Below are 18,754 nucleotides of genomic sequence, written 5' to 3'. Positions count from 1 at the left end.
TTTTGGAAGGCCCATCTGCCCCCAAGGGGGGCAGTAAGCCAACTAGAGACCAAGGAACATTTTTTTTTCAAAATAAGAGGGTGGGGGGTATGGCCATACCCCCACCCCAAATAAATGGGGCCAAGGTTGTTCTGCCCACCAGTGGGCAAATGGGATAATTACCCCCGGTCCACACCCGGGGGGGGGCAGAAAGTCTACTAGATGCCAGGGAATTAAAAACAAAATTGTGTGGTGGTGGCTACCAAAAAGTATTGGCATGGTTATGCCCCCACCCCAACTGAAGGGGGTAACAGTCTTTCAGCTCTCCCCCCGCACACTAAAACATCTTATCCCTTGGCAAGCAAGTGGACGTTTGATTATTTTGGGTTTTACATTTTGGGTTTTACATTTGGGCCATGAGAGCTTGGCTAACTCTCAAAATCGTCCCACTTGGAATGGTGAGGTCTGCACTTTTTGAACTTTAGGACGCTGGCATGTAGAAAAATCCACAAGACCTAGACACATCTGAAAACTAAACATCTGGGGAGTCCAGGGTGGTGTGCTTTACATGCACCACACACCATTTTCTTACCTACAATGGCCTGCAAACCTCCAACTTTTCTGGAAATCACACATTTTTTCCACATTTTTGTGATGGAACCTTCCGGAACCTGCAGGAATCCACAAAATTCCCACCAGCCAGCATTGTCTTGTCTATGCTGATAAAAATTCTGCCTCATTTGTCAGCCTAAAAATGTTTTTCAAACTGCCCTTTTGGACCCGCTTTGGTTCCTCCTCAATTTCGACATGTTTTTGGCTCTTCCCTGTCACAGACACTTGGCCCACCTACACAAGTGAGGTATCATTTTTGCTGGGAGACTGAGGGGAATGTTGGGTGGTAGGAAATTTGTCCTGGTGAGGTGATCCCACACAGAAATGTGGGAAAAATTTGATTTTTCAGCTAAATTTGAGGTTTGCTAAGGATTCTGGGTAAGAAAACACTGGGATCCACGCAAGTCACACCTCCCTGGACTCCCTCGGGTGTCTAGTTTTCAGAAATGTCTGGGTTTGGTAGGTTTGCCTGTATGGCTGCTGAGCCCAGGACCAAAAATGCAGCCCCCCCTGCCCCCCAGCAAAAACAGGTAGTTTTGCATTTGACAATTTGGATGTGTCCAGATAGTGTTTTGGGGCATTTCCTTTCGCAGGCACTAGGCCTACCCATACAAGCAAGGTACCATTTTTATTGATTGGGAGACTTGGGGGAATGCTGGGTGGAAGGAAATGTGTGGCTCCTCTCACATTCCAGAACTTTCTGTCACTAAAATGTGAGGAAAGAGTGTTTTGTGGCCACATTTTGAGGTTTGCACAGGATTCTGGGTAACAGAACCTGGTGAGAGCCCCACAAGTCACCACATCCTGTATTCCCCTAGGTGTCGAGTTTTCAAAAATGCACAGGTTTGGTAGGTTTCCCTAGGTGCCGGCTGAGCTAGAGTCCAAAATCCACAGCTTGGCACTTTGCAAAAAAACAGCTGTTTTCTTTGGGAAAATTTGATGTGTCCATGTTGTGTTTTGGGGCATTTCCTGTTGCGGCGCTAGGCCTACCCACACAAGTGAGGTACCATTTCTATCAGGAGACTTGGGGGAACGCTGGGTGGAAGGAAATTTGTGGCTCCTCTTAGATTCCAGAACTTTCTGTCACCAAAATGTGAGGAAAAAGTTTTTTGGGGGGGCAAAGTTTGAGGTTTGCAAAGGATTCTGGGTAACAGAACCTTGGGAGAGCCCCACAAGTCATCCCATCCTGGTTTCCCCTAGGTGGCTAGTTTTAAAAAATGTGCAGGTTTGTTAGGTTTCCCTAGGTGCCGGCTGAGCTAGAGGCCAAAATCTACAGCTAGGGAGTTTGAAAAAACACGCCAGATTTCAATGTAAAAATGTGATGTGTCCATGTTGTGTTTCCTGTTGTGAGCATTAGGCCTACCTGCGCTAGTGAGGTCCCATTTTTATCGAGAGACTTGGGGGAACACAGAATAGCAAAACAAGTGTTATTGCCCCTTGTCTTTCTCTACATTTTTTCCTTCCAAATGTAAGACAGTGTGTAAAAAAGACGTCTATTTGAGAAATGCCCTGTAATTCACATGCTAGTATGGGCACCCCGGAATTCAGAGATGTACAAATAACCACTGCTTCTCAACACCTCATCTTGTGCCCATTTCGGAAATATAAAGGTTTTCTTGATACTATTGCTGTATACCCGTTATAGAATGAAAACCCATTGCAAGGTGCAGCTCATTTATTGGCTCTGGATACCTAGGGTTCTTGATGGACCTATAAGCCCTATATATCCCTGCAACCAGAAGAGTCCAGCAGACGTAACGGTATATTGCTTTAAAAAATCTGACATCGCAGGAAAAAGTTACAGAGTAAAACATGGGGAAAAATTGTAGTTTTTTTTTTTTCGCCTCAATTTCAATATCTTTTTATTTCAGCCGTTATTTTCTGTAGGAAAACCTTATAGGATCTACACAAATTACCCCTTGCTGAATTCAGAACTCTGTCTACGTTTCGGAAACGTAAAGCTTTCTGGGATCCATCATTGGTTTCACACCCATTTCTGTCACTAACTGGAAGGAAGTTGAAAGCACAAAAAATAGTAACAACATTTGCAATGCAATGGGTGTCGCATCTGCTCGAGTTAGAGCTATTAGCGTTATAAACTGCTAACCCGATTTTTCTTGCCACATAAATTGAAAGTAAACACTTTTACATAAGGGAGCCGATTCACAGCGCCACGGCCGCCATGAGCATCAGCGTAAAGAGATACACGAAAGGAAAAGAAGTCCGCTCGCAGTTAAACTTATCGGCAAAAGTGCAATTAGCCATGTAACAGGGGCGATGGCCAAGGTGGTAACAAAACCTCCCCAAGGAGGGACAAAGGTAAACCATTTACCAATGTAATCAAAGAATTTTTGAAGGCCAAGCCCACGAACGAGTGGTAGTGATGGGCGTGAGGTGGGCGTTGTTAAAAGCCCAGATACACACCAACACGTCGGAAAAGCAGCCCATGCTCGACCTAAAAATGGGGTGTGTCCCAGTAAAATGCCAAAATTGTGTTGAAAAATGGTGTTTTTCTGATTCAAATCTACCTGTTCCTGAAAGCTGGGAAGATGGTGATTTTAGCACCACAAACCCTTTTTTGATGCCATTTTCAGGAAAATAAACGCAAGCTTTCTTCTGCAGCCCTTCTTTCCCATGGCTAATTTCTTGGTCTCCTTCAGGGAAACCCACAAACTCTGGATACCTCTAGAATCCCTAGGATGTTGGGAAAAAAGGACGCAAATTTGGCGTTGGTAGCGTATGTGGACAAAAAGTTACGAGGGCCTATGCGCTAACTGTCCCAAATAGCCAAAAAAAGGCCTGGCAGCGTAGGGGTTAAGCCGCTCACTTCCATACCATCACCCTAAGCATCACTCCCCGCCCCCCTGTCATTTCCAGTTCCTAGGAATCTCTCGCTTAGCAAGAACAAAAGCCAGGTCCTGGAATGTGCTTGTATCTCAAGTTTTCCCAGTGTGCAGAAGCCAGCCCAGAAGGCAATGTGCTGGTGATGTCCCTTTCTATGACCTCCATGTGTTCGCTATCTCCTCCCAATAGTTGTGCAATATGGGGCCTCTCCAAAACATATGGAAGAACTCGGCCGTAAGTTCCCCACATCGGAGGCATTTCACATCTGTCATGTTGTAATATCTTTTAATCCTCCCTGGCATTTCTAAAGACTTTGGGGACTCGTTCTAGTAGAACCCCCGGTCCCGTTCCAGAATCTCAGTTCCCAGATCCACCTCCCATCTGTCTCTCAGCATGGTCAGAGGGGACGGTGATATCACTGCGCAACCTCCTGTTAAAGCATGTGAAGCCTTGAAAGTTCTTGAAAAGGTAACTACGTATTGGCAACTTGCCTCTTGTGGCAGCCCCTCTGCCCCCGCTTTCCAGTGTCTATGAATAGCTGCTATCATCCCATGTAAGAGGAAGTGTCCTGAAGGCAGGTCGCTCCGCAAGTGAAACTCTTCAAACAGAAGTAGCTATCCTCCCTCAAAAAGGGTTCCCACTGTCCTGCTATCATCGATTGAGCCAACCAGCATCAATCTCCGCCATATGGGAGCTCTGTTAGAAATTTAATTGGGATATCAGAGGAATATGGTAGTCTGCATCTGGTCTAACAATTATGCAGTACATGAAATTCAGCAGCGTCATCCGTCCCTTCCAGTGTCATATCCCTTCCAGCCGCAAGCCTACCTGCCACTAATTGGGTCACCCATGCATCTGTGCTGCTAAGTAATATGATTCAAAGTGGGCACCACCAAAACCCCCTCCTACACCGGTTGTTGAAGGGTGGACAGCGCCACTCGTCTATGACCCCTGTCCCAAAGGACGCCTATGAGGATCTTCTAAAAGTCTTTGAAGAGCCCCCTAGAAATGCAGATTGGAAGCTTTACAAAGAAATACAGCAGACTGGGAAGGGCAACCATCCTCAGCAGTGCCACTCATCCGGGTACTGACAGTGGGAGTGTCCCCCAAATTTCAGCACTGGCCCGCAACGCATGTATGACCTTACCTCTAGGACATCCTCAGGGGTGTGATAGACTCGTACTCCAAGGTAGGCCAGGTAGCTGGGTTCCCACTGCTGAGCTCCCAGACCCACCAGGGGGAGGCCTAGATTCCCACAGCAGGAAAAGACAGGTTTTCTGCCAATTGACACAGAGGCCAGAAAGGGAGCTCAAAGAGGCCCGATCGCTCATCAAATTCACCCCTACATCCCCCAAAAAGAGCAATAAGTCGTCTGCATTTAGTGCAGTGTGGTGGGTCTGGGCCCCCACCTGTATACCGTGATAGGCAGTACCAATTCTAGCATAGCAAGCCAGCTGCTCCTTGGCCAAGGCGAACAGCAGTGGTGACAAGGGGCAGCCTTGCAGAGTGCCCTGTTACACCCTGTAGCTGTCAGAGATAATGGGACCTGCTCAACAGTCTGGTCCCAGCGACGAAGTCGAGCACCATTTGCGTCATCGCGCCACATAAGAATGACCTCTCTAGGCTATTGAAAGCCTTCTCTATACAGAGAAGACTAATGCTTTCTCCCTGTTATATGTAGTAGCGTCTAGGACCGTGGAAGGTATGTGTGTATATGTATATATAGATCTCTTATTTGCTGTATTGCGGCCCGGGATGAACCCTGCCTGATCCTGATGTATGAGTTGGCACATGAGGGAAAGAAGACGGGTTGCCAAGATCTTACTCAAAATTTTATAATCGGAGTTCAACATCGATAGTGGGCGATAAGCTCTTTTATCATGTGCCTCTTTCCTGGTTTTAACAGTGGGACTATCAGGGCCTCTCGAATGGATTGCGGCAGGTACCCAGTTTCTTTAGCCCTCTGGAAGAGGTCCATCAGCCTGGAGGCAAGGTCCTCTGCATAAGCGGAGTAGAACTCAATTGGAAGCCTGTCTGTTCCAGGTATTTTATCCCAAGCTATATTTTTAATAGCGGCTCAGATCTCCTGTAGCATGATGTCTCCTCCCCAGGGAACTCTAGATGTGCCAGAAAGGTATCAATGTCAGGTTCAGCTTCCCCAAAGGCGCTGTGATAGAGAGTGGCATAGTAATCATAGAACTGCCAATTAATATCTTCCTGTTGATAGACCCGGAACCCTCTTTTGTCATCTAGTTCTACAATCACCTAGCCGCGCAAGCATGCCAACATCGCCCCTGTTTGATCCCTCTCTGCATGTTCTCTCACCATATAGTTTCAATAGTCGAAACATTGAAAGCGCTCAACATTTTCAGCTGCTTTGTCCCGAACTTCTGGTAGATCGGATTGCACTTCAGGATACCCTAGTCTGCGGTGTTCCAACATGGCCTCGGGGCCCGCAGTCTCCTGCAGGAGTGTGGCCCGGATTCCTACTGTTTCTGATATACACTTGCCTCTAAGGACGATTTGAAATGCATCCCATTCTCCTAGAGGTGATGCAGCTATTCCAGCATTCTCAGTGAAATACTGTTTTAGGGCTGTCCTTATCATATTTCAAAAGACCCGGTCTTCCAGGCGCAGATGCCACTTTGGTATACAAGTACTATCCCTTTCCCAGCCAAGCCGTAGTAACGGAGGATTGTGGTCAGTTATAGTGCGGGAAAGATATTCCATGGTGCAGACCCGCTCATGTAGTTCCGGTGAGCAAAGGACCGCATCCAACCATACATGGAGCTCATGCAGAGCAGAAAAGAAGAAATAGTCTTGTTCCCCAGGGTGATGCAGGGGCCAAGAGTTCAGTACGCCCCATTACATTTGCCAAGTGGAAAAAGCTTGAGCTACTCTGTAGGCTGGTGAGTCCAGCAACGGGGGATGAAATCTGTCTTGTGCAGGGTCTGCTATACAATTATATTTGCCTCCTAGGATAACGAAACCCACTAGGTAAGGGGCCAGTGCCTGTGAAAGGTTTGCAAAGAACGTTGCCTGGTCCACATTGGGCCCATATGTTTCCTTTGGTTATGTCCCTGCCATCTAAGTGCTCAGTGACCAAACATATCAGCCCTCCGGGTCCACGAGGTAACCAGTGGGCTGGAAGGGGTCTCCGGGTCAAACCCACACTAACACTCCTATGGCATATGTAAATGCGTCTCCTGGAGGAACACTATCTGTACGCCCTTCCAGTTAAGGTATGAAAAGACTTTGGCCCTCATTACAACATTGGCGGGCGGCCCGCCAAGTTGTAACCGCCGTGCGGCCGCACTCCCGCGGTGCCCATTATGACATCCCCGCCGGCCCAGCGGGGATGTGGGCTGCAACATGGGAGCCGGCTCCAAATGTAGCCGGCGGTGTTGCGGTCGTGCGACGGGTGCAGTTGCACCCGTTGCGCTTTTCACTGTCTGCAGAGCAGACGGTGAAAAGCCGCATGGAGCCCTGTCAGGGGGCCCCTGCACTGCCCATGCCAGCGACTCCCCGTACCGCCAGCCTTTTCCTGGCAGTTCAAACCGCCAGGAAAAGGCTGGCGGTAGGGGGACTCGTAATCCCCTGGGCATCGCTGCTAGCAGCGCTGCCCTGGCGGATTAATATCGCCGGGGCCATTGTGGCGGGAAACCGCCGGCCCCGGCGGTGCGACCGCGGCGCTTCTGCCGCAGTCGTAATGACCCTGGAAGCACCGCCAGCCTGTTGGCGGTGCTTCCGTCATTTCAGCCCTGGCGGTCCTGTACCGCCAGGGTTGAAATGACCCCCTTTGTGTCATAGTGTGCATCCCCCTGATATTTCATGTTAGAATTTTATAAGCTGCAGTGGACTCCATTGGAATTGTAGGTTATTGACCCAGGAACCACTAGGAGTGTCTGTGCCACCCCACCCTCCCCCTTTGAAGTGGCTCCTGGGTGCCCTTGCAGTAGTATCTATTTGGGGCCCACACCACTCACCAATTCCTTGCAAACCAACACAGACTTACCCAACTCCCCCACCCCAGGACGAGCAGGCAATCACCTCCCATCCAAACACTCATCCAAAAAGAAACAACTAGAACTATTTGTGAGAGCACCCACTGAAACCAAGAAGCAATAGAGGCAGTGACTCATCCACTGCGCTTCGCCCGCCCACCTGTCTATAAAAGTAGGAGGTAATCATCAGGCGCCAGGTATGCTCATATCTCAGTAAGGAAAGGAACACAAAGCAATATAGGACTTTAAAGGGGGAACCCCATACCCCTCACTATAAAGCTGTCTCATAGCACCGCAGCTGCTTCAGAAAATTTCATACGCCGTGCGAGGTGTCTGAGCATCCTGTGGAGTCTGGTCACTGGATCCATCTGAGTCTCGATTCTTCTGTCCTCCCGACAGAGGGCGAACGAGGCCCCCCTCTCCTCCCATTGCCTCCACCATCTCCACTGCTCGCTGCTGTCCTCTGCACACCTCAATGTCATCGGGGGACTCTCACCTGCCTCTCACCTGACAACGCTTCTTTCTCCTGGGTTTCAGCACCTCCTGCGAGGACCCTTGGCTCGGTCCGGCCTGTGGGTGCGTCTCCACCCAGTTCCACACATCGTATGGGGCCTCGAAGAACTTCACACCCTCCGGTATCACCACACACAGGCCGGCCAGGAATAGCATGGCATATTGCAGCCTCATTTGTCGGAGCTGTCGTTTAGCCTCAGTGAAAGTAGATTTCTGTTTCTGAACTTCCCGTGTGATGTCCGGAAACATCACAATTTTATGGTTGTCTATCTTGACATCCCCTTTAGCTCTGGCACTAGCAAGTATGTGATCTTGGTCTCTATAATAGAGGAGCCTGCCACCACTGGTTGTGGTGGCGCCCCCGGGGGGGGGGCAGGGAGCCCTGTGCGCTCTTTCTATAGCATAGAATGGGAAAAGGCCTTCCTGGGCTGCTTACTCCCGCAGCCAGCATTTCAAATAGGTCAGCGTGCTATTTCTTTCAGTGCTGTCCGGTAGTCCGATGATTCGGATGTTATTCCTCCTCTATCTGTTCTCACTGTCCTCAGCCCTGAGTTCCAACATGTACACTTTTTGGTCTCCATAGAAATGATGTGCTCTTGCAGGACTGTTACTTCTTGGTTCACTTCAGACATCGTCGGTTCTGTAGTTGTGATCCTTTCGGCAAGGCGGTGATGATCATCCTTCAGGAGGCTTAAATCTGTCCCAAAGTATCGATTTTGGTTTCCAGTGCTTCACAGGTGGCAGTAATTGCTTGCATGATGTTCTGAAGGGTAGGTCCATCCTGTATATGTTCCCATGCAGCGTCAATGTGTGTCCCGGAGGATTTTAGTGGCCCCCGAACCTCTTAACAGCAGGTCCCTTCCATGGGCTGATTCGCCAGAGAACCTCAGTGACCCGTAACTCTCTGGTGGTGCTCCCCCATCGGTTCCTAGGGGGAGTAGTGTAGGCCTTTCTCCGCTTTGCCTCTCAGACCCCTTTGTCAGCAGTGCACCTGTCTTTCCAGGGACAGTCCGCTCTACAGCTCATGAGTCGCTCCCTGAGTCCCGGCGGTTAAGTGTTTAGGAATCGCCTACCCTTCTCCTTGCTATTCAGGGGCAAGTTTAGTGCAGGCGGCAGTGCGCTCACCGCTTTGGCCTGGTATGGCCTCTGGCAACGCCTCCATCTGGTGCGCTGCTCTCTCGACTCAGTTGGAGGCCTGGCGCTCCCTTGGGCTCCCCACGCGGTTTCCACTCTCGAGTGTGGAGGGGGATTACTGCTCTTAGTGGCTTCTCAGTAATCCTCTTCCCCTCATGGCTATATCTCAATGGGAGGTGCACTGGGGAAGCAGGTCTCACACACCGCAATCTTTTGTGTCTCTTGCGGGCTCAGGTGCTGGACCGCAAACTTCTTTTCCGGGGCCCCCCAGGCACCGTAGTAGCCCTTTGTGATCATCACTGCATCCAGGGGTTGGTGGGGGTGTTGTGGGTGCTGTCTGGGGGGGGGGAATTTCTGTTGTTACACCCGATGGGGGGTCGCCTGGTGGGAGCACAGAAACTAGTGTCCTACTGCATCGGCATCTAGCCATGACCCCCTCCAATGCCATTCCTTATAAGTAGGGCAGAACTTTTTGAGATGGGAGATTAATCGAGGTGCTGCATGAAGAACAGCTTTGACTGTTGTCAGTGATCCTTGGAGGCCAGTGAGTAAGGCATTAGCTTTATCGATGTGTGATAAGATGAGGACCATAACTGTTTACTAGAAGCATGTAGGCGGGAGGAAGAGTTTGATATTTCGCTATAATACAAGATGGAATTCTTGATATGGTCCTTGAAGGACAGAGAGTGATCACTGAGAAAGCCCAAGCACATATGAGAGCAATACAAGCAAGGGAAGAAACCATATCAGGTCCCAAGGGTTCCTTTGTTTATGAGGAAAAGCTTTGTTTGTTGAATTTCAGGTAAGCTGTAGATATCCAATTTTGAATGACATCCAGACAAGATCTTAGATGTTGTCTGATGACACTTTAATGTATAGTTGGGTGTATATTGGTGGCTAGCAAATGCTTGTTGGATGAGAAGTCCTCTTACTGGCTCTAGGTACAAGTTGAACATTAGTGGAATGAGAATAGAACACTGTGGAACCCCCAGAGGGACTGGAATTGGCAGGGTTCTTGAGGATTCCATTTGCAGCCAGTGTTTTATGCCAGAGAGGTCTGAGCCTTGGCACGTATCAGCTGGACTCCCAAAGTGACAATGTTCAGCTGGCTACAGGCAGAGGCCATCTGGCTCACTTCATGGGTAGCTCAGGCCAAAACACAAAGGCTTATTTCTATGGTCAAATGCCAACTGGCACAGGTGAAGTAAAGTTACAATGCAGAGTACTTAATTTAACTATATATACAGTCCAGATATGTAACACACATTATTCAATGTAATGCACAGAATGTTGTCCCTTACAGATTTTAACACTGGACAAATATCTGGCAGATTCTTGCAATTTTGGAAGTTTTGTGCAGTGTTTTTCTGCCTGTATTTCTAAGCACTGTAAGTGTGCAGAAGCATCAGGAACAAAGACTGAATGACACATGCCGAAGAAGGGTTGGATCAAAGTGGCAGCTATCATCATAGGTACCAACACTGCCTACACTTATTAATGTGCTTACAAAAATAGCAATCATAACATAATAGCAAATAGGTCAGGTTGCGCAGTGGATGTCTACATAGTGATCCTTGTAAGAGAAGCTGTGGCTCCTGAGTGACTGAGTTACCCAAATGAAATGTGTCTTTCCTCAGTAAAGCAATGCAGCAAGCACAGGTGCAGTGTGAAACGTGTAAAGGCATTGTGATTAAAGGTAGGTAAGGGAGAACATATCTTACCGTCAGGGCAGCAAAACACAGAGAGTAAAAGGAAGAGTAAGAGGAAAAAAGAGACTCTCACATAAGAACTCACAACTAAACTAAAGAAGTATGTACAAGGGTGAGCGAGTCCTTCCCTAATTTGTAAGCATTCAGGTATATTTAAAATATGTGAGCTCAGTTTGATGACCTTTTTAGGTCAAGCGTAATCGTTTGACCTCTTGTATACTTTTAAGTATACTTATACTGTGGGCTTAGAGCGATTTCATTTGTTGGTAGCAGCGTCCTTTAAAAATGCTTGCTTGCTAGTGGTCTGTTCTGCCTCTTTGTCCCTCCTTTTTTTCTTTCAGAGCCGGTACCAACTACTGTATAATTACACTTTGTCCTGTTTATCTCTTTTGTAGGGAACTTTTTGTTCAATGTTTGCCTGCTCATCTTACTCTGTGGGTGTGTGTTTCAGACCAGCCACACTTCCTCGGGCAAGTCCTCCAACAGGTCTCCCTACCCCCTTCTGCCCCACTGAGAGCGCGGCCGTACATCACGGAGCTCTCAGTGGGGCAGAGGGCCGTCAATCAAGTAGCGTGCGAAAGCGCTACCAATTGACGGCCCCCTGGTGCGACACTGCGCGGCGCGCACGGGACACAGCAGCCGCCAGCCGCGCAGCGCGCCCCACGGTGTTTAGCTGATGGGGGCACAGAGGGCCATCAATCTAGTAGCGCGCGAAAGCGCTACCAATTGATGGCCCTGCCAAGAAGTATTGGCCTACCCCCGCGTCATTATTTAAAATGCCTGCGTGAGTGGGCGCCACGTGGTGAGCGAGGAGCGAGCGAGTCAGTCAGTGTGTGGCACACTGTTTACTCACTGGCTGCGCTGCGCACGTGGTGGTGTCATCTGGTGTGTGGCTTTTCTCTTTTTGGGCCCTGCCGTGAGCCTCAGCCCTCAGCCTGCACAGGTGTGGTGTGCCCCCCCCCTCTGAAAAGTCTCTTTTGTTGTGCGCTTCAGCCTTGGACCCCAAATTAAAGCCAGCGCCCAGTCCCAGAGTGCGTGATTGGGGCCAAGTAGAGGGGAGACACCCCCCCCCCGCCCCTTCCTGTTGTGTAGGTGCTACCTACGTCCCCTACCTACACTGACATGCGGCCGGTTGGTGCGCAGCTGCGTAAGACAAGGTAAGTGTCCTTCAATTTGTACCTTTGTGACTTGCTGTGAGTAGATGTATTCCTTATTTTTAATATTCAGGGACTAATTGTGGATTGAGAGTGCATAGGATCTAAAGCATGGCAGGATTGAATAAGAATGAGTGGCACAGCCAGTGCTTAATTTGTAAATAAAAACGTGCCGGTGTCCACAGCTCTCCTCTTAAACACGCAGCTGCTGCAATTAAATGTGCAAACACGGAATACTAGGGCAGCGTAATCCTAAAGCCATGTTGGGCCTCTTTAGTCCATTTAGGCCATTTCACCTCACTCCTGCAGCTTTCTGCTCTCTCCCTTTCTGGCGCTCTTTTTCATTTTTGCATTCCTCCGTCTTTCCCATATGTGTCTTTTGCTTGTAGTAAATGCTTGAGGCAGGAAAAAAGAGTGCCGTCCCTCAAAAATAAGTGCCAGTGCTCTGCACCGGAAACAACAAGCACAAATTAAGCACTGGGTGGAATCACATGAAGGTTGGTGATGACAAAGAGTTATTGTGTTTGTCTCGTAATGCAAGGGGGTTACCAGCTGAGTTGTGTAGTGTGTGCTTTGCAGGGCATTTAAATAAAAATAAATCATTCAGTTTGCGTATTACTTAAACCATTTTATCTAAAACCTTTTTGCACGTTTGGTAGCAGTCTGTCTTATACTGCCAGTAATGCAAGTTTAACCTAATGACTTACATTTGCACAACACACAATTCTCCATTGCAGCAGTGAAGTTTTAATTCTGTGGCTTTTTGGTTACACACAGACCTTTCAGTGCATTAACTAATAAAGGTTTCATAATATACAGTGATTAACTTAACTTTTTTTATTTTAAGGCATGAGTTATGTATGTGGCTGCCTGAAAGAGAATATATATATATATATTTTTTTAGCCACACGTTTAACCCTGCCCCATTGCATGCAGCATCACTGTTCCCATACTTTTTTTAATGCACTTTGAGCTGTGTGCTCAGCTGATTTATTCATTTATTTCACTCCAGTTGCAGGCAGTGCAAGCACAAATGTGGTCTCATTGGCTGAGCTAAGCAAAATGAGGGTACATGGTCAGTGCACAGCCTCACTGTATGGTTCTGTTTGTGATCTTGGTGCCTAAATTATTGACATCACTTGTAGTCATGCTCTGCTCAGCGTAGCCATTGCTTGCATTTGACACAAAACACTAGCCTTTACCAATAATTTAAGTTCAAGTTCACGGAGTTTGGGTCACTGTGTTCTGGCCTCTGGTAACAATTTGCAGAAGGGTGTCCATCGCCTCACACAAACAGCCTTTTTCACCCCACATAAGGATGTATTTTTCTGCAGGGCCCTGTTGACCTCCACTGTCCAGGGTAGAGGTAGCCCGCTAAAACAAGTGTGTAGGGGTAGTGCCTGAGTACGTCTGAAGGAGGCAGGAAATGAGTGAAATGTTGGTCTGCTGGCCATTTAATGAAAAGTCCAGAAAGTAGAACAGTAGTAGAGCAGACTGCAGATACACACTGGGAATGCTAGATGGCTACTTTAATTTCACCTTTATCTACCGTGTGCATCTGAAAGGCAGTGAAAATAACAAAGGTTGTGCTTTGAATCCATTTGGGGGGGTGTTGATTATCATAGGTTAATGACGGAGCTAATGCAGCAAATGTTATCTCTGCATGTTGGGGCTGACATATTGGGATTAACAGGACTTGAACTGTAAAATGCAAAGGGAAAACAGGATTGGGTCTGCTTTCCACAAACTTGAGTTCGGCATGAAAAGTTGAGTAAGTATGAGGGGTAGTCCATTAAGATGTATACCTTTTTGCTGTTATCAGTGAGTTGTTGCTTTATTATAAAACCAGTTTGAAAGCTAGAGCATACCTCCTATTTAACCTTGAATACGTGGGAGTTGCCATCCTTTGGCCCATTCCCCATTTCAAAACATGACAAATCCAAAGAGTCAATTGTCTGCCCTGAAACAAATCACTTGCCCCGGCGTGTGTAATGCAATGAATAATCTAGGCACTGTGAGTTTCACATATTTGCTTACAATAGAAATTTGATTTATGCTTTAAGATGTTTGCTTCAGCCTACAATTGCATTAGTTCAGTGTTAAAAGTTTGGGCTACTTTTTGGGCTGGGACCGGTTCATTTGGGCTTACTTTGGGCTGGTCGTTCAACAGCTTTGGGCTATAGAAGGCTTTTAAAATCTGGCAACACTGGCAGCAGCAGCAGTGTTGCCAGATTGGGCGGTTTCCCGCACAAATGGGCAATATTTTTCCCATTTGTGCGGGGAAAAAACCCAATTGCGGGGACCCTGATTGTTGGGCTATTTTAGCCCCTGTGTGCGGAAAAATCGCGGGGCGGCGCCGCCGGAGATACTGCCCCGGCCAGGCCCCGCCCCGTGAGAAAGCGAGTTCGGACTCTCGGCGCACACAGCAGCAGGAAGCAGCGTGTGCGCCGCGCAGTGTCTCAGGGGGCTGTCAATTGGTAGCGCTTTCGCGCTACTAGATTGACGGCCTTCTGCCCCACTGAGAGCTCGATGGAGCTCTCAGTGGGGCAGAGGGCCGTCAATCTAGTAGCGCACGAAAGCGCTACCAATTGACGGCCCCCTGGTGCGACACTGCGCGGCGGCGCACACGCCGCCCGGCACACAGCAGCCGGCAGGGCGCAGCGCGCCCCACACATTAGCTGATGGGGGCAGAGGGCCATCAATCTAGTAGCGCGCGAAAGCGCTACCAATTGATGGCCCTGGGAAGAAGTATTGGCCTGCCCCCGCGGCATTATTTAAAATGCCTGCGTGGGTGGGCGCCACGTGGAGAGCCAATGTGTGGCACACTGTTGACTCACTGGCTGCGCTGAGCACGTGGTGGTGTACTCTGGTGTGTGGCTCTTTTCTTTTTGGGCCCTGCCGTGAGCCTCAGCCCTCAGCATGCACAGGTGTGGTGCCCCCCCACCCCCCCCTGGAAAAGTCTCTTTTGTTGTGCGCTTCAGCCTTGGACCCCAAATTAAAGCCAGCGCCCAGCTCCAGAGTGAGTGATTGGGGCCCGGTAGAGGGGAGACACCCCCCCTGGCCCCTTCCTGTTGTGTAGGTGCTACCTACGTCCCCTACCTACACTGACGTGCGGCCGGTTGGTGCGCAGCTGCGTAAGACAAGGTAAGTGTCCTTCAATTTGTACCTTTGTGACTTGTTGTGAGTAGATGTATTCCTTATTTTTTATATTCAGGGACTAATTGTGGATTGAGAGTGCAAAGGATCTAAAGCATGGCAGGATTGAATAAGAATGAGTGGCAGAGCCAGTGCTTAATTTGTCAATAAAAACGTGCCGGTGTCCACAGCTCTCCTCTTAAACACGCAGCTGCTGCAATTAAATTTGCAAACACAGAATACTAGGGCAGCGTAATCCTAAAGCCATGTTGGGCCTCTTTAGTCCATTTTAAGCCATTTCACCTCACTCCTGCAGCTTTCTGCTCTCTCCCTTTCTGGCGCTCTTTTTCATTTTTGCATTCCTCCGTCTTTCCCATATGTGTCTTTTGCTTGCAGTAAATGCTTGAGGCAGGAACAAAGAGTGCTGTCCCTCAAAAATAAGTGCCAGTACTCTGCACCGGAAACAACAAGCACAAATTAAGCACTGGGTGGAATCACATGAAGATTGGTGATGACAAAGAGTTATTGTGTTCGTCTGGTAATGCAAAGGGGTTACCAGCTGAGTTGTGCAGTGTGTGCTTTGCAGGGCATTTAAATAAAAATAAATCATTCAGTTTGGGTATTACTTAAACCATTTTATCTGAAACTTTTTTGCACTTTTGGTAGCAGTCTGTCTTCTACTGCCAGTAATGCAAGTTTAACCTAATGACTTACATTTGCACAATACACAATTCTCCATTGCAGCAGTGAAGATTTAATTCTGTGGCTTTTTGGTTACACACAGACCTTTCAGTGCATTAACTAATAAAGGTTTCATAATGTACAGTGATTAGCTTAACTTTTTTTATTTTAAGGCATGAGTTATGTATGTGGCTGCCTGAAACAGAATATATATATATATTTTTTTGCCACACGTTTAACCCTGGCCCATTGCATGCAGCATCACTGTTCCCATACTTTTTTTTAATGCACTTTGAGCTGTGTGCTCAGCTGATTTATTCATTTATTTCACTCCAGTTGCAGGCAGTGCAAGCACAAATGTGGTCTCATTGGCTGAGCTAAGCGAAATGAGGGTACATGGTCAGTGCACAGCCTCACTGCATGGTTCTGTTCGTGATCTTAGTGCCTAAATTATTGACATCACTTGTAGTCATGCTCTGCTCAGTGTAGCCATTGCTTGCATTTGACACGAAACACTAGCCTTTACCAATAATTTAAGTTCAAGTTCATGGAGTTTGGGTTACTGTGTTCTGGCCTCTGGTAGCAATTTGCAGAAGGGTGTTTATCGCCTCACACAAACAGCCTTTTTCACCTCACACAAGGATGTATGTTTCTGCAGGGCCCTGTTGACCTCCACTGTCCAGGGTAGAGGTAGCCCTCTAAAACAAGTGTAGGGGTAGTGCCTGAGTACGTCCGAAGGAGGCAGGAAATGAGTGAAATGTTGGTCTGCTGCCCATTTAATGAAAAGTCCAGAAAGTAGAACAGTAGTAGAGCAGACTGCAGATACACACTGGGAATGCTAGATGGCTACTTGCATTTCACCTTTATCTACCGTGTGCATCTGAAAGGCAGTGAAAAGAACAAAGGTTGTGCTTTGAATCCATTTGGGGGGTGTTGATTATCATAGGTTAATGACTGAGCTAATGTAGCAAATGTTATCTTTGCATGTTGGGGCTGACATATTGCGATTAACAGGACTTGAACTGTTAAATGCAAAGGGAAAACCGCATTGGGTCTGCTTTCCACAAACTTGAGTTCGGCATGAAAAGTTGAGTAAGTATGAGGGGTAGTCCTTTAAGATGTATAACCTTTTGCTGTTATCAGTGAATTGTTGTTTATTGTAAAACCAGTTTGAAAGCTAGAGCATACCTCTTACTTAACCTTGAATACGAGGGAGTTGCCATCCTTTGGCTCATTCCCCATTTCAAATCATGACAAATCCAAAGAGTCAATTGTCTGCCTGAAACATATTCACATATTTGCTTACAATAGAAATTAGATTTATGCTTTAAAATGTTTGCTTCAGCCTACGATTGCATTAGTTCGGTGTTAAAAGTTTGGGCTAATTTTTGGGCTGGGAATGGTTCATTTGGGCTTACTTTGGGCTGGTTGTTCAACAGCTTTGGGCTATAGAAGGCTTGTAAAATCTGGCAACACTGAGCAGCAGCTCCTTGTCCTCCTTGCGTCTGATGAACATGGTGGGACTACTATAACCCAGAGCACCGGAATTAAGTTAGAATTTGAAACCGGTTTCTTTCCTTTCTTCTGCCTGGTTTGCTAACCCTCCAAAGTCTAAAAAAAAAAAAAAAAAAAAAAAAAAAAACACGATGTGTTACCGGCACTCATCCCTCTTAAAATAACGTCCATGCTTTTTTTTTTTTATTTCTTGTGTGGGTGGGGAAATCATGCGGATTTTGCATCTGGCTTGTTTTTATTTATTTTCGCTTAGGTATACAGCTCATCTGGATTGACAGTTAAAAGGGCGCTTCACATAAAGTAGGAAAAGTCCAAAAATCAGCTAATCACCAGTGAAACAGGAACCGTGACCAGTTTGTGTGTAAGATATCAGTTCATGAACTAGCGAATAAAGGGAGTCCTAAGATGCTTGCTGAAAGTGAGGTATATAGTACATGAAACCTTTTAATGTGAATGGTGTAATAACAATTGTAATCTGTGTTCTTGCTCTGATTCGTGCATGTTTTTTCACCAACACCCGGAAGTTTTCTTCTTGGTTTTGCTTTGAGCTTGATGAAAACAGAACACGAGATGGGGTTTCCAGTGGCTCATGTGATTTCCGATCTTGGCAGAATTACTGGGCCTTTGCTGAGGTAGCTCTCAAGCAAGCAGGTTTTGGGCTCCTTTGAACAACGTGTAAGAGAAATGATGGAAAGAAAGTGTGTTTAGAAAGGGGGCTCCGGATTTGCTGGGTGGAGGAGTCACACCATGGGAAGTATTCTTTAGGCGCCTCAGAATTTAGATAGAAAATGTACAGTTCATAAAGTCCCCCTTAGTAACTAAATTAATTTTGCGTTATAGTAAGTGGCACTGGAATTATGTGGCAACAGATGACCAATTAATGTAGCAGGTACACTTAATTATCAAGTATTGAAAAGCGCATGGCGCAGCAAGGAAAAAAAATTATATGACATACCATACAATTAAAGATAAGCTCTACAGTTAATTATGTGGTACTGTTATCTTGCTGTTGTGATATTTTAATATGAAATATTGACCTACAATCATGATTGCATCGCAGTATCATCTACCACATTATTGTGAAGAGATGGAGATGTGATGTTAGGAATAGCAGAGCTGTACTTTCCTATATAAACTTAACTTGATTGTATAGTCATTATCGATAAAGGTAATGTGACATAGGTCGATATTTCCACCAAAATATTGTGACATAAACCCACTCTTTATGTTAGGAAGTAGCCCTTTAGGACTGAAGATACTGAATTTTAAAAAGAGATGGGACATGTTTGGAAATCTTCTAAAGTCTTGAGTTTTCTACTACAAAAATGCTACTTTAGGAACAATGTGATGTAAGCATGGATTTCTGAGACTAGTAAAACAGAATATTTTCATGAGAAAGAAGAGATCATCTTTGACTCCATCCCATCATGTGAGGATTTTTAAACCATCTGAAATACTTTGTAACCTCTGAACA

General features: G+C 47.0%; 1 protein-coding gene across 1 annotated transcript in view; it reads left to right on the top strand.

The window, feature by feature from the left end:
- Positions 1 to 18,754, top strand: part of LOC138268248 (ER lumen protein-retaining receptor 1) — a 100,227-nt gene that overhangs the window by 30,431 nt on the left and 51,042 nt on the right. The window lies entirely within an intron of this gene.

Source organism: Pleurodeles waltl, chromosome 1_1 (genome assembly GCF_031143425.1).
Source record: "Pleurodeles waltl isolate 20211129_DDA chromosome 1_1, aPleWal1.hap1.20221129, whole genome shotgun sequence".
Taxonomy (NCBI): domain Eukaryota; kingdom Metazoa; phylum Chordata; class Amphibia; order Caudata; family Salamandridae; genus Pleurodeles; species Pleurodeles waltl.
The sequence above is the reverse complement of the archived record's forward strand: the minus strand, read 5'-3'. Positions and strand labels throughout refer to the sequence as shown.